Genomic DNA, 16,025 nt, shown 5'->3' with positions numbered 1-16,025 from the left:
TGAAAGTTCTCCTTATAAGAAAAATGATTTATAACTCTGTATGGTGATGGATGGTAACAAGACTTATGTGGTGATCATTTTGCAATGTAAACAAATACAGAATCACTATGTTGTACGCTCCAAACTAATATAATGTTATATATCAAGTATATTTTGATTTAAATTTTTTTTTTCAACGTTTATTTATTTTTGGGACAGAGAGAGACAGAGCATGAATGGGGGAGGGGTAGAGAGAGAGGGAGACATAGAATCGGAAACAGGCTCCAGGCTCTGAGCCATCAGCCCAGAGCCTGACGCGGGGCTCGAACTCACAGACCGCGAGATCGTGACCTGGCTGAAGCCGGACGCTTAACCGACTGCGCCACCCAGGCGTCCCAAGTATATTTTGATTTAAAAAAAAGAAATTTTTAAAGTTTTAAAAAGAAGTTTATCAAAGCTTAGTATCCAATATGTTATTTTATCTTACATTTGCTCCCGTTTTTCTAAAAACTACAGAAAAATGCAGTAACTGGTTCATGACAGCATGGACTATCCCTAATATCTATATCTATTTTTTTTTAAGTGCACTTTTAAAATGGAGGATTGTAAAAGGCATTGTTTCAACTCGATTTATTCCAGTTGGCTTTTCTGGTCAAGGCCCTTAGAGCGTGTATTCTCTTGGCCAAGACTAGAAAGAATGTCATCATCAATATTCTAAACTATTCATCCCAAGTTCTAAATTAGGATCAGGCAGTCTGCCTGAATATACACCAATTCTGAAACCTATTCCAAAGAAGCAATTTTGCAGTGGGCAGAATAACTTCTTTAGGACTGTGTGCAGAAAGCATACCAAGATAAATGAAAGGCTTTGGAAAATTTCTGGTGTGCAACCACATTCAGAGTTTTCACCAAATATTTATTCTGGTGCCTCTATCTCCTTTTATTTCTTTTTTTTTTAATGTTTTATTTATTTTTTGAAAGAGAGACAGAGAATGAGCGGGGGGAGGTGGGGTGGGCAGAGAGAGAATAAGGCACAGAATCCGAAGCAGGTTCCAGGCTCCCAGCTATCAGCACAGAGTCCGATATGGGGCGCAACTTCATGAACCAGGAGATCATGACCTGAGCCAAAGTCGTACGCTTAGCTGACTGAGCCACCCAGGGGCCCCTGGCTCTTCCATTTCTTTAGCACAGATTTTTGAACATATGGCTTCAGGACATTTTCTCTATCTTTCTGACTCCTTCACCATCTCATATTCCAGTTTTGCAAGTGAAGACATGTATGAAAATGATGGGTGGGGTTTTTTTGCCCTTCAAATATGAGGAAAATTAGAAAATAAAATATACTAACACAGCAACACTCCTAAAGGACTTACATACAAATCTTGCAATGAACTCTATTGACATACAACGTACAGCAAGCCCCTGAGATTTTGTCCAGCATTATTCTTTCCACAATCCTTTTAGATCACATACAATTATGCCCACATAGAGCTAAAAATAGTTTTAAATTCCGATGAGGTATAAAAGCAAGATAAAATGACAGGCATAGTACACTTAGTAAAATAATCAATAGTACCTCATACATCTGTACTTTCAAATCTCCTTGAGAAGAATGATCTATATATACCAGCGTGGATTATTGGCTGGGGAGAAGAAAAGAGGGCCCTCTTTACCCGTGATGAATTCAAAAAGATCATAAGAACATTTGTCTTTAAAAATAAATCCAGTAAACTATACACTACACATTCCATCATCAGGCATATGTTTATGATGTGCCTTGACAAAAAGGTGTTTTGTTATGTTTTAATTTTTTAAATATCTTAGCTATGGTTTATTCTTCCATGTGAAATCCACATGGGCCTCTGGGCCTGTGTATACATGCAACCTCATGTTAACAGCACTTATGAGAGTACTTACTATTATAAAGTCCTAAAATTTTTACAAATGTAAATTTAATCATATTAATTAGTATTAAGAACAGTAGGTACAATTCTTATCCTTATTATAGAGATGAGAAAACTGAGCACAGAGAGCTTAAGAGACTTTCCCAAAGTCACAGAGTTAGTAAGTACTGGAATCAAGATTGAAACCCAGACAGTTCGGCCATGATCTTCACCACTGCTTCAACAGGCCATAGCATTTGCTGTCCATACTAGAGACACCTGTTGTTTAGTCTTTCAAAGATTCTTGCCAGTCTCAGTGCCTTTGACATGTTCTCTTTGCCTGCAGAATTCTTCCCTGCTGGCACCTTCTCACCATTTCCCTCCGAGCCTAAATGCCTTGTACTTAGGAGATCTTCCCTGTGCCCCCTCTAAAGTTAAGTATCTCTTTTCCATCCTTCTGTCTTTCTGTTCCTTGTTTATATCTCTCTACCATTCATCGCAATTTATAATTAGTTTCTTTCTTGTTTCTGTCAGACTTCCCCACTAGAACATTCTCCCCATGAAAGGACTGCCTATCTTCATCACTGTAGTTTCCCCAAGTACTAAGCACCGTAATTGCCTCATAGTCAAAATCAATAAATATTTGCTGAATAAATGAATATTTAAAAACTTTTACATAGTCTGAACTAATCGCCTAATTGGGACAACTTTGGGGCTAACTTGAAGCTATGTCCAGGTGCAGATTTAAGAAAAGAGGTTCTGGGTCAGGATTATTTAGAAAGTTTCTAGCATAGTCCATGAATATGGGTCCAATCTCAACACTTTTTAGACATCCTACTTCCTGCAAATGGTGAGGGTCCTGTAACAGCACAGCACCCTGCATCAATGTCCAAATGCTGCCTTGACTCACACCGAACAACTGGTAAATTCAAATATAGAAGGAAGATGCTTGGCTGGAGGGGATCCAATCTTGTAGCCCCTGGCCTCTTGCGCTGCCTACAGATGTATGTTTTTGCCGTAGAGTCTAACTTTTATATAAAGCCTACCTAAAAGTGTGGTGCTATAAAGGCAATTAGGTCCCCAATTATTTCTGTCAACCTCGGAATGATGGTAAAACTAGAAAGTCTCACTTTTCCAAAGTATTGTTACATAATTATCTTATCTGAACTTCCAAACTGAATAGCTGCTAGTCTGGAGTTCCACTGGGCGGAAATTACTGCTAGCAATTACCAGTGTTACAGGTCTTGCCTGAGATCAGAGGTCCCTTTCCCTGGTCTTCAAACCAACACTCTGAAGTAGAGACATTTTTAACTGCAGGGTCTGTTTGTGCTCACAGCGCCCTGCAAAGCCATGCCATCCCTCTGCCTGGGCAAAAGTCAGGCCAGCCCCAAAACAGCACTGATTAACAAGTGACCACATCAGTTACAGTCATGGCTGGAAACAGATGAGACATTCAAACTGTGTAATTTAAAGAGAATTGAGTAAAGGAATTGTTTACAAAATTAAGGTCAAGGTCTAAGCAATCAAAAAAAAAAAAAATGAAAGAAAGAAAGATGTAGTGCAGTCCTCTAGGACTAGCAACAGCAGGTGCCATTAGCACTCCTAGACATAAAAGGGCAAGAGCAGCCAGTGGTTCCCAAAACCAGATTCCAGAACGATTAGCTGTGGAGGCAGGTATCTGGAGGATGCCATCTGACAGGGAGTTGTGGCCTTCAGAGGGATGCAGACAGCCTGCGGCAGCCATGGCAAGAAGGAAGCAGGGAAATGAATAACCCAAACTTCTCTTAACTCACACCAACCACTGATCCAACCCAAATGGCACCCAAAGTTCTGAGAAATCATGTGATTAAATAATGTGACCACAAAAATATCCCGCCCACACACCCAGTTATATCTTACAGCATCACACAGAAGGGGTTCTTCACAGTACAGACTTTGAAAAAAACTGGAAAAGATGACTTCTGTCATCTCTTCCAGCTCTAGCATTCTATGACTCTGGCCAGTAATGAATGGGAAGGCATAGGACATGCGCATCTAAAAGCCAAGTAATGGCACTGTCACCTTGTGTTAACCAATATTACTTGCAGAATTATAGCCAGTCCCAGGATTCCATTTGGTATGGAGTCTTTGGCCACTGGATTAACAACGTGTGGGGAGGGGGTGTCTTTTTGGATAAAATAGCTGAAATTCATCCAAATTTCTTTTTTAAATGAGGCTGGAGGTTACTGAGAATTCACAAGAACCTATTAATTGCCTTCCCAGAATCATGATTGTGACAAGGAGTTCATACCAGATGCTCCTAAATATAATGAGACTAATTTGTAAATGTTCCCATAATGCACTGACTCTGAAGGAGCTCGCTGTCAGGGGAAAGTTTCTTCTGACCTCAGTTAATGACCTCCTTACATCGTGAAGCATGAAGATTGATAGATCTTGTAATTTTATCCCTGTTAATTTAACTGCAGATGCTATTCTTGGGCAACTTGGTGATCACAAGATTTGAAATATTGATAAGAGTCTATAGGACGGCAGTAAAGAAATAGCGGTTTTTAACAGACTGTGAAGGAACTTACAGCTTGTTAAAGAAAACTGGCTGCAGCTCAAAAATGCATGGGAAACTGACAGAGTGGGAAGCATTTAAGATAGAGTCAAGGAAGTAAACCATAAAATTTATATTTATGAAGCCAGCAATACCAAATGAGCAACAGGAACCAATGTGGCTGAGTGTGGAAGAGAAGACATATACACCAGCAGAGAAGCAAGGAATATTAGAAAAATAAAAAAGCATGCGTATACTATAATATTTAACCACCAAACATTTGCAACTAAGAACTATGGAGAATACCTGTGACTTGGTGGCTTTGCCTGGGATTGGAATGGACTGCCCAGCACCCAAGCCACCCCACCACCTGGGAAGGGTTTTTACTGGTTATCCCTACTTGTCCCCTGCACCCTGCTTCCCTCATTCTGCCCCCATGCTGGCTTCTGGGACATCTGTATATCAGAACTCCCAGTTACTGTGTTAGGAAATTCAATTGCACAATCCACAGGGCTGTGAAAGATAACAGCCTTAGTGAGAAGAAGTCCTGAGTGGAAGGATATACTTTTTGTGCAGAATAAATTTCTTTCAGGCATTGCCATGTGATGTTGTTTTTTTGTCCAAGCTGTAACCCACCCCTAATGTACAGGGGAATTATAATACCCAGGCAAGGGGAAAAAATTGTTCATAATTATCTGATAAATTCCTTGCCATTCTATTGAGATATAAAGTATTATCTCCATCTCAGAAATGAAGAAACCAAAACAAAGAGATTTCAGCACATTTCAGCAATGTGACCAGCCTGCTGGGTTGTGGGGAGTCACCATTGCAGCCCAGAGGGAGAGAACCTGTACATTTTCATCACTTCTGACGGCTTTACCCCCAAGGACTTGAGAAGGGAAACAAAGCAATTGGAAACGGTACCTTGAGTTCTTCTCTCCTCTCACCATTACCCATTTCTCTTGACTACCCCAACAGTAAGAGGAATTATAAAATAAGTATGGAGGAAAAGGGGAAGAGAGCACTGGTATACAAGTAAAATGGCCACTGGTAGTTACAGAGCCCCAAATCTGTGCTAGGGAGAATCTGGTGGCTGGGGCTTTTTGGGGAAGTGATTTAGATCTGCACAGAAGGGAAGAAATAGAATGACCTCTCCTGAGGTTAGGCATTGTAACACAAAAGCAACAATATTGGACTAAAAGTCCAGTGGGTCTGGAGTCTAACCCCAGCTCTGCTATTCTCAAGGTTTGTGTGACCATAAGCAAGTTGCTAATGTGCCTCCTGCATCTCAGGTTGTTTGCCAAAGAATGGAAGTTCCTTCCCAGTTCTGTCTCCGACCCCTCAAGCTCCACTCATAACTGGTTTAAATATATTTAAACCAAATGGCTGAGCAGAATTGAGCTTTTAGAAAGAGTCTCCCTTCACACAGCTGACAAACCAGCTTCCTGTGGTTTCTGTTAGCAGGAAGCTATCCTCAGCAGTATAAGCGCCATGGATCTCAACCAGTATTTCTCGTTTTTCTAAATTCTCTGAGATAACTGAGTTCCTGTCTGTCATGATTTGGGGGGCGACACGTTGCCTGAAAGGGGCCCAGGGTGAAAGTTCTCACACTTCCTAAAAAATCCAAGACAGGATGCTGTAACATTGAAGAATTCTCAGAAACCCAAAATCCCCCACTGCTATAATGGAGTCCAAGTATCTACTCCATGTATGAGAGCTCACAATAAATACAGTTAATAGACTATTTTTGTCAATCTGTTTTCTTAAAGTTCTGAATGTCTTGGATTCGATATTAAAGGTTTCCTTTGTTCCCTTGTAAAAGACATTACCTGACAAGCCCAGAGAAAAGTATAGTGACATGTTTTTATAGAACATATCACCAAAGCTTTATTATGAAGCTTGAAGCATTAGGTTTTTTAATATATATTTTAAATAAATAGAAAAGTAATGATGGGCTCCCAACAATTGTAAAATTAGAGGTTCCAACATTATTCTAACAGATGGCATCTTGCTTTGTGTTATCGTGTTTGAGTTAGCAACAGTCTTCATTATACAGAGATATTCTTCATTGTGTGATCTTCATAATAGGGATTAAGGAAAGGATATAAATGCAGTAATTTAGCAGATCTTATTGTTGGAAAGTGCTCATTTACTTCTAACTTGCAGCATGACTCTGTTGCTTAAAAAATGTTTTCCTGCTGTTTTTTAGCAGCAGGGAGAACACAACACATTGTTGTTAAGGTTGTTGATTCTAACTAGCTTTCATTAGGTATAAAAACCCATAAAGAATCAATAAATACTTTGTGTTTTTCTAAAGAGCATTCAAGGGTGGGTACTGTTAATGTGCTCATTGTGTCCAAACAGTATTAGCCCAAGAGAAATAATGAGGAAAAACATGAATAGAAAATGGAAAATACTGTTAGTAATGCTTTCCATGCAATAAAGCATTTCAAGTCAATAACTTGCTTACTACTTACAGGCCAGCACAATATTAAAAAAAATTCCCTTACATAACTGGCCATCTATGTTTAATGGGATTTTCTGTACAAATATTACATGGTCCCTGAAGGAGCTATTAGCTGTTCATGGCAACTGTCCATCTTGATCCTATTCCTCTAAGCTAGCCTTACCCATCCCCACACCACAAAGATAGTGGCCAATTAAAAAAAATGCTATGGCTTCTTCAGCTCTATCTCGGCATTGCCTACTGACCCTGCAAGGCTGATTACAACACAATTGATATGTTAGGTGCTCAATAAATGCTTCATGTATAGGAATGAATCGTCTCTAATAACTGTCTCAAAATTGCTTGCTTGTAGTAAAGTTGGGATTGATAAGAATACTATTTGTAGACAGTGGACTGAGACAATAAACTCATTGCTTATTATTCTAATCATTGTTAATATCATGATCCTTTTGAGAAAATGATAAAAATAATGAACTCTCTCCCCAGAAAAATTCACACACACACACACACACACACACACACACACACACACACACACTTGCTTTTACATACAATTTTATGTGGTTCCAGAAATCTTTTAAAGCATAGCAGATTCGAGGTTAAGGGTCCCTGACCTTCCAATGTAATAAAATGAGCCATGAAAATATTCATGAGCAATAGTGAGCAAACAATGACAAAATTCTTTGCAATGTTATATAATTCACTTTTTTATTTAAAAAATTTTGGGGCGCCTGGGTGGCGCAGTCGGTTAAGCGTCCGACTTCAGCCAGGTCACGATCTCACGGTCCGTGAGTTCGAGCCCCGCGTCAGGCTCTGGGCTGATGGCTCGGAGCCTGGAGCCTGTTTCCGATTCTGTGTCTCCCTCTCTCTCTGCCCCTCCCCCGTTCATGCTCTGTCTCTGTCTGTCCCATAAATAAATAAAAACGTTGAAAAAAAAATTAAAAAAAAATTTTTAATGTTTATTTTTGAAGGAGAGAGAGAGAGAGAGAGTGTGAGCAAGGGAGGGGCAGAAGAGAGGGAGACACAGAATCCAAAGCAGGCTCCAGGCTCTGAGCTGTCAGCACAGAGCCCGATGCAGAGCTCGAAACCACAAGCTGTGAGATCATGACCTGAGCTGAAGTCAGAAGCTTAACTGACTGAGCCACCCAGGTACCCCTATATAATTCACTTTTCAAGGATATCCATTGTATGGATCTTACAGGGTATTTGGATTTGGAGTCTGATTATTTGCTTCTCAAAAGTATTTTCCAATCTACCAAAGACAGTAAGTGTCTTGAAGTCAGGAGGTCCATATCTTTGAATCCACAGTCTCTGCCTCATAGCTGACCTTTGGTATATGTTTGGTGTGTGTGGTGGATGAATATATGGTTCTCTTGCCACTTCTGTAAATAGCTATGCTTCACTTAAGTGTTTGCATTTAGGTCATTAAATGCTTGCATGGAAGTGCAAAAAGCTTCTGTCAATTGAAGATTACTCAGAAAAGAAGATAAAGTGCATCTCAAATTGTAATGTGAGTCAATGGGAAAAGTGATTTACTTTACAAAAATGAAATTTATACAAAACTAGTGCATAAATCAAGATCTCCTCTCTCTCATGAATAATTTGAGTCACCTAGTATAATTTATAGCCTTTGTCATGAAGCCAATTTAAAACCCTATTCCAATTTTAGTATGTCTTCTGTTGAAGCTAGCACAAATACTGATGCAGGAAACTTGTCTGAATTGCATAAATATTTTTCTGGAGTAAGGGATGTGAGCTTTTCAAACACTGGGCATTTTGTTTTGTTTTGTTTTGCTTTTTAGGTCTTTGTTGAGACAAATTTTGAAATCTGCAACATCATTGTCACAAAGAATTCTTGTTATGTGAAGGTTATACATAGCTAGTGGCTCCAACTAAAGATGCAAATAAGATACTGAGGGGAGTAACTTCACTCTTCTGGAAATGCTAGAAAATTCCAACGTCCTGATTTGTGGGGAAATATTCATGAGAAAGGATTTTTCCTACTCCTAGCAGGAAAACCTCATTATGGTACAATCCCCTTTACCAATAAGCCTCTCTGCTTTGAGGTGCCAAACTGATTATCCAGGAATTTAGCTTCCTCTATGTATTAATTAGTTTGCTAGGACTGCTATAACAAAATACTGCAGACTGTGTGGCTTAAACAACAGAAACTTATTTTCTCCCAGTTGTGGAGGCTCTAAGCCCAAGACCAAGATGTCAGCAGATTTGGTTTCTCCTGAGGCTTGCAAATGGCCATCCTCTTGCAGTCTCTTCACATGGCTGTCCCTCTGCCACACACCCTAGTGTCTCTTCCATTTCTTATGAGGACATCAATCCTATTGGATTGGGGGCCCACCCTAAACAGTATCATTTTACTTAATCATTTCTTTAAAAGAGTATAACTCCACCTACCATTACATTCTGAGGAACTGGGAGATTAGACTTCAACATATAATTTTAGGGGAGAGGCACAATTCAGTCCATAACACTCTGAACTCCAGGAATCTGGCAGCTTGGCTTCTCATGCTCCTGTCTTCACAGATCACCTCTGGCTAAGCCTACTGTCCCAAAATCAGGTTTAGCATGACTTCTTTCTGATTCCAAGGTCCATGGTGTCTCTGAAGCTATTAGTTACTTCCACCTACTTTTCTACCACTGCCAAAGTAACCAGGGGCGAAAAAAGAGTTCTATGTAGAATTCTGAGTCACTTGCTTATTCTACTGAACTGTGTGTGTGTGTGTGTGTGTGTGTGTGTGTGTGTGTGTGTTCTTCTTGACATAGAAAACAAACCTCCAGTTCCTTGTTTAAATGTAAGCATCAATAAATCTGTCACAGTTTCTCTGACATTGGCCATAGAAACTTTTTTTTTAGATATGTCTCCCTGAGCAAGGGAAAGAAAAGCAAAAATAAACTATTGGTATTACATCAACATAAAAAGTTTCTGCAGAGCAAAGGAAATAATCAACAACAAAAAAAGACAACCTACTGGGGGCGCCTGAGTGGCTCAGTCGGTTAAACGTTCAACTTCCGCTTGGGTTGTGATCTCGCGGTTGGTAAGTTCGAGCCTCGCATCGAGCTATGGGCTGACAGCTCAGAGCCTGGAGACTGCTTCAGATTCTGTGTCTCCCTCTGTCTGTCCCTCCACTGCTTGCACTCTGTCTCTCGCATTGTCTCAAAAATAAATAAACATTTAAAAAAAAAGACAACCTGCTGAATGGGAGAAGATATTTGCAAAGGATATATCTAATAAGAGATTAATATCCAAAAAATATTAAGAACTTAAACAACTCAACACACACACACAACAACAACAACAACAACAACAACAAAACAAATAACCCAATTTAAAATGGTCAGAAGACATTAATAGATGTTTCTCCAAAGATGGCATCCAGATGGCGAACAGACACATGAAAAGATGCTCAATATCACTCATCATCAGGGAAATGCAAACGAAAATCACAATAGATATCACCTTGCACCTGTCAGAATGGCTAAAATCAAAAACAGAAGAAACAACAAATGTTGGTGAGGACATGGAGAAAAAGGAACACTCGTGCAACGTTGGTGAGAATGCAAACTAGTACAGCCACTGTGGAAAACTGTATGGAGGTTAAAGTTAAAAATAAAACTACCTACAATCCAGTAATCACACCACTGGGTAAATACCCAATGAGTACAAAAACACTAACTTGAAAGGATATATGCACCCCTATGCTTACAGCAACATTATTCACAATAACAATTATGGAAGCAGGCCAAGTATCCACTGATAGATGAATGGACAAAGAAGGTGTGGTATATATAAACAATGGGATATTACTCAACCATAAAGAAAAATGATATCTTGCCATTTCCAACAACATGGACAGACCTAGAAGGCACAATGTTAAGTAAAATAAATCAGTCAGAAAAAGACAAATACCATATGATTTTACTCGTATGTGGAATTTAAGAAACAAAACAAATGAACAAACCAAGAAAAAATGAGACAAACCAAAAAATACTCTTAACTATAAAGAACAAACTGATGGTTACCAGAAGTTGGTGGGTAGGGTATGAGTGAAATAGGTGACAGGGATTAGGGGTACACTTATCATGATGAGCACTGAGTAATGTATAGAATTGTGAGAGAGAGAGCACGCATGTGAATGTGAGTGGGGAGGAGGAGGGGCAGAGTGAGAGAGAGAGAGAGTGAGAGAGAGAATCCCAAGCAGGGTCCATGCTCAGTGTGGAGCCAGATTCAGGCCTCCATCCCACAACCCTGGGATCATGACCTAAGCTGAAATCAAGAGTCAGACGCTCAACCAACTGAGCCACCTAGGTGGCCCATGGAATTGTTGAATCAGTATATTGTACACCTGAACTAATATAACACTATATATATATATATATATATATATATATATATATATATATATAACTAATATATAACACTATATTTAACACTATATGCTAATTATACTGGAATTAAAAAAATAATAATAATAAATAAGTCATTCACAACAATTCCATTTACATTTGTGTATAATTCAACATTAAGTTGAGTGGAAGAAATTCCAACAAAAGCAACCGAAAAGGAAGAGCCAAACAGAAGGGAAGAGAACAGTGAGAGAACAATGTCAAAGGAAGAAGGAAAAAGGAGATTCACATGCTGCACAGGCACCTTGAAGGATGTTCACCAATGAAAGGACACAGAGTTTGGAAATTAAGAGATCGCTGATCATCTTAAGAGCAGTTTCAGTGGAGCAGAGTGGAATTTGGCAAGCCAAATACAGTTGGTTGAGAATTTAGTAAGTAGTAATTAACCAGAATAGTGAGTATCAAACAATATTTTCAAGACACAGAGAGAAGTAAGACAGTAAGCAGCTTGAAGCATGGCCAGTAGGACATGAAGCACCAAGAAATGAGTTTGTAAAAAGGGGTGAACATGGTTGTAGGTTCGGGATGGGGAAGAACTGTAAAGCAATTGAGGATTAGATGAAGAGAGAATATAAAAAATGGAGAAAAAGACTGTCCCAGGGATGAAGCACAGACTAGGACATACTAGGAAAGTGTGTGGAAGACTCGATAAAAAAGAAATTTCACATCAGGGGAGAACAATTGTCAGCATGGTAACAGGAAAGACATCTGAGCTTTTCCTGGGCCTGGTAACACCGGGTAATTTTAGCAGCTCGCATTCAATGACCATTTGATACGAGACATGACATGCTTCAGATGGCAGCTGGGGGAAGGAGGCCTTTTGGGAACTGGACTCATCTTCAAAACATCATTCTGCTGAAAAATTAATTAAGCAAAGAGTCAATTCACCAACTTTATCAGTTTATTTGTAATTTCTTTCTCTTAACTGTAAGTTTACAGCAATTAGTACTAGATGAGATTTTACAGATATTTGAAGATGTGGGAAAAGTTTTAGTTGACTGATTTTCATTTTGTTCTTTATACCACCATTTTAAGGAATATTTAATCGGTCAAAAGCAAAGCATCATGGAGTGCTTTAATCTATTTATGAATATATGTGATATTCAGAAAAGTATATTTAGGGGCGCCTGGGTGGCGCAGTCGGTTAAGCGTCCGACTTCAGCCAGGTCACGATCTCGCGGTCCGTGAGTTCGAGCCCCGCGTCAGGCTCTGGGCTGACGGCTCGGAGCCTGGAGCCTGTTTCCGATTCTGTGTCTCCCTCTCTCTCTGCCCCTCCCCTGTTCATGCTCTGTCTCTCTCTGTCCCAAAAATAAATAAACGTTGAGAAAAGTATATTTAAATACCATAATCAAATCTCAGTGTTTCCTATGGAGTTTTAGGTTATGTACCTAAAACTAATATACCTTATACCCTTTGCTTTGCCTACTGTTTGCCCTATTTGAGACCCTTTTGCCAAAATACTAAGTAGAAGAACCCACTCACATTGTTATTATAGCAATTAGGAGCCAAAATTTTGTATGTAATGTAGTTGCTCTTATTACTTCACAATTACTTTCCCTCCTAAAACAAGGACAGTATCCCCACGATGCAAAGGATCAATGAACCTGTCAGCTATCGAATAAAACTCATCACAAATAATTGTCCTTTGTATTTGTGCATCCAATGCCATCACTAAATTTCTGCTGTGGTCTTCAAAACCTAGAATTTTTTAAAAATATGTACACGTCCATCATTTAGTGCATAGCTGTGTTACTTGGGCTCTTTATGACTGCTGGAAGAGGCAAGTTCAGGATTTGCTGCAAGGGTACTGGGGACCTAGGGTAGCATCAGCTACAAAGTCACGAGGTGGGAGTGGTGGGGGGGACCTGTAATTCCAAGACCAAGATGTGTAATCAGCTCCACAGAAAGATCATTGGAGCCCAGGAGAGACCTGAGCAGCACTTATAACTAACATATTATCTGATCTCTCTATCACAATTTTGTATTTTGTATTTAGATTTAGATTTAATGTAACTCAAATCTGAAGTCCTAATCACACGGTCCTTTAAAATAATCTTATCTCAGCAGCCTCACTTTCTTTCTCATCTTTGAACGGTTTCAACCTTTCCTTTTCCTGCAACTGTCAACAAGTCTATGCTTTTGGATGTTTTACAGGGGAGCATAAACATTCATTTCCTAAATGAGCACCAAGACAAATTTTATTTAGGCTTAAAAACTACTTCTCGCTAATGAGAGAAAAACAAATTGGATTATATACGCAAATTTATAGAGTCCTTTGGGGATGGAAGAGGGTACCTCTTGACCCATCCATTTCGATCATGGGCCTCATAAGGAGTCTGGTTCATGGCCCAGAACCAGAATGCCGGACCACCACACCCATAATGTCAGCCACAAAGTATGTAAATAGCACAGTTCTCCATAGTGGTGAAAAACTGATATAAGGTCTCCCAAGTTTAAGTTCTGGTCGCTAAGACTTAATACTAATATCTGACATGTTATTTAATCTCTTTCTGCCTTTGTTTTATCTTTCATGAAATCAGGTGAGAATTGGATGAGTGTGTGTGTGCATTACTTATATATATGTATATACACATACATGCATATACACACATACACACATTTATACACACAGTTGGCACATAATATACACTCATGTTAGTGGTTTTGTACACACTAGAAAAGTCTCTAGATCACAGCTTAAGATCACACAGCTTAAGTTCTTCCCTTCTTGCTTTTCAGAAGGCAAATCTCAACAGTTGAACTCAAATTAAATGCTATTATTTCTGTGATACATAATTTATTCAGTGATTCAAGGAATATTTATTGAGTCATGCTCAATAAATGTCATGCTTTGTACTGAATGGTAATAAAATGTAGTGAAAAATAAAATGGTGCAGTCTCCACCCTAGAGGAGTTTACAGTCTAGAAAGGAGGATTTCAAACTATAAATAAAGCACAATTAGAATTCATGTGATGGATAAAAGATTGGACACAGTTGGGACAGACTCAAAGGAAACACAGATTTGCACTAGCAGATCTGCTGACCAACTATCCTCATATCCTGGGACACCCCTCAGTCCCAGGTTTGCCTAGGACTGAGAGGTGTCCCAGGATAGGAGACTTTCAATGCTAAAACTGGGACATTCCCAAGCTAACCAGGACAGCTGGCTCTCCTCCTAACAGGGAAGTCCCACAAAGGCAGGTATCTGCTTTATACTCTGGAGCATCTCCAGTGTGAGCCCCTAGGAATGGAGTACAATGGTTAAATATGGGGGTACTCTGGGGTCAAACAACACGTGCTCAAAGCCAGATTCCACTCACAAGCTGTGTAACCTCAGACACTTTACTCTTTCTCTCTGAGTCTCAATTTCCCCAAAATAGTGACATAGTTGATAAGTCGATGATAAGGATTAAATTAAAAATTAATATAGAGAATTATAAGGATTAAATTTTTAAAAATGGATGCAAAGCTTTCTACACACTGCCTGGCACACTGTCCCATTAATTTTGCTACTAATGGCCACTAATTTTGCTACTTTGTAGACCCTCAACAAATATTTGTTGAATGAGCATATAATTGCATATACTTTGACAATTCTATCATGTTTCTGACAGTTACAAATGTGTTTTTCCTTTGGAAGTTGGGTATGGAGTAATGAATATGACACCCCCTCACACACAGCCCACCACATCCATCTCAGACCACTCCTCATCACAGCTCTCCTTACACCTTTCTACATTCTTCTGGATCTGGTCATATTCCTTTGGAGTCTCTACATCGCACCAAGGCATGTCTTAAGCAGAACACTTCATTGTCCTGGTAATAGACAGAGTTACATTCTCTCCATCCCTCCCTAACCCTCAGCCCACCTCCTCAGGATGTCTGGTCTACCTTGTAGTCATTACTACTGTTAACATGGGAAATATTTGGTTGACTCAGCCAGGATCCAAGGAGTGAGCAGAAAGTTCCCTTCAGGAAACTCTCTCTCCCTCTCAGGAGAGGACCACTTGTACTCTTTCAAGGGTGTGTGGAAATGTACAGCCAGGAGCCAGGTCACATCTAATCTCTTAGGAGAGAGAGTTTGAGTTTCATCGGGAAGCAGGTTGACCTTGAACCAAACCAAAAATATCAATATGACAAGGGGTTCACTGTCTAAATGAAGCAGCCAATGTGTATTATATAAAGAGTAATTCTACCAGGAAGCATTTTAGCTTCCAAAATAAAAGATTTCTAGACTCCTAGGAAAATGTAGGAAGTATAGAAGGAAAGACTTAGAAAAGTACAGAAAATACATTCATAATGCCCATGATTTTTCAGAGTTCTTCTAGGAGCGTGTTAAAACTATCCCAAAATTCTGCAACCACACCAAAACGCTGATACCACCCTTTGGAATCTCATCCTCCTACACAAACGTATACACACACCCTATGAAAGTCACTGGTGTTGCAATCCATGCAATATGTGTCTCATTTATCAAGAGTGATTCCAATCGGAAAGCAAAACAGGGATTCAATGACTGATAGAATGCTGGACTAGGAGACTAGAGATGTTAGTGTCAACCCAATCCATTTGTGACTATGGCAAATCCTTTACTTCTTTGTTCTTCTGTTGCTCTAGCTCTAAAAGGATCATGGCCATCTCTGTCCATTTCTCCTGCATAGGGAATTCATTAAGAGGAATAAGATCAAATGCATGGAGGTATTCTTCAGAATAGAACTTATGCATACCTTATAT

The sequence above is a fragment of the Puma concolor genome, chromosome D2, assembly GCF_028749965.1.
Source record: "Puma concolor isolate L17-30 chromosome D2, mPumCon1.1.hap2, whole genome shotgun sequence".
NCBI classification, from domain to species: domain Eukaryota; kingdom Metazoa; phylum Chordata; class Mammalia; order Carnivora; family Felidae; genus Puma; species Puma concolor.
The sequence above is the reverse complement of the archived record's forward strand: the minus strand, read 5'-3'. Positions refer to the sequence as shown.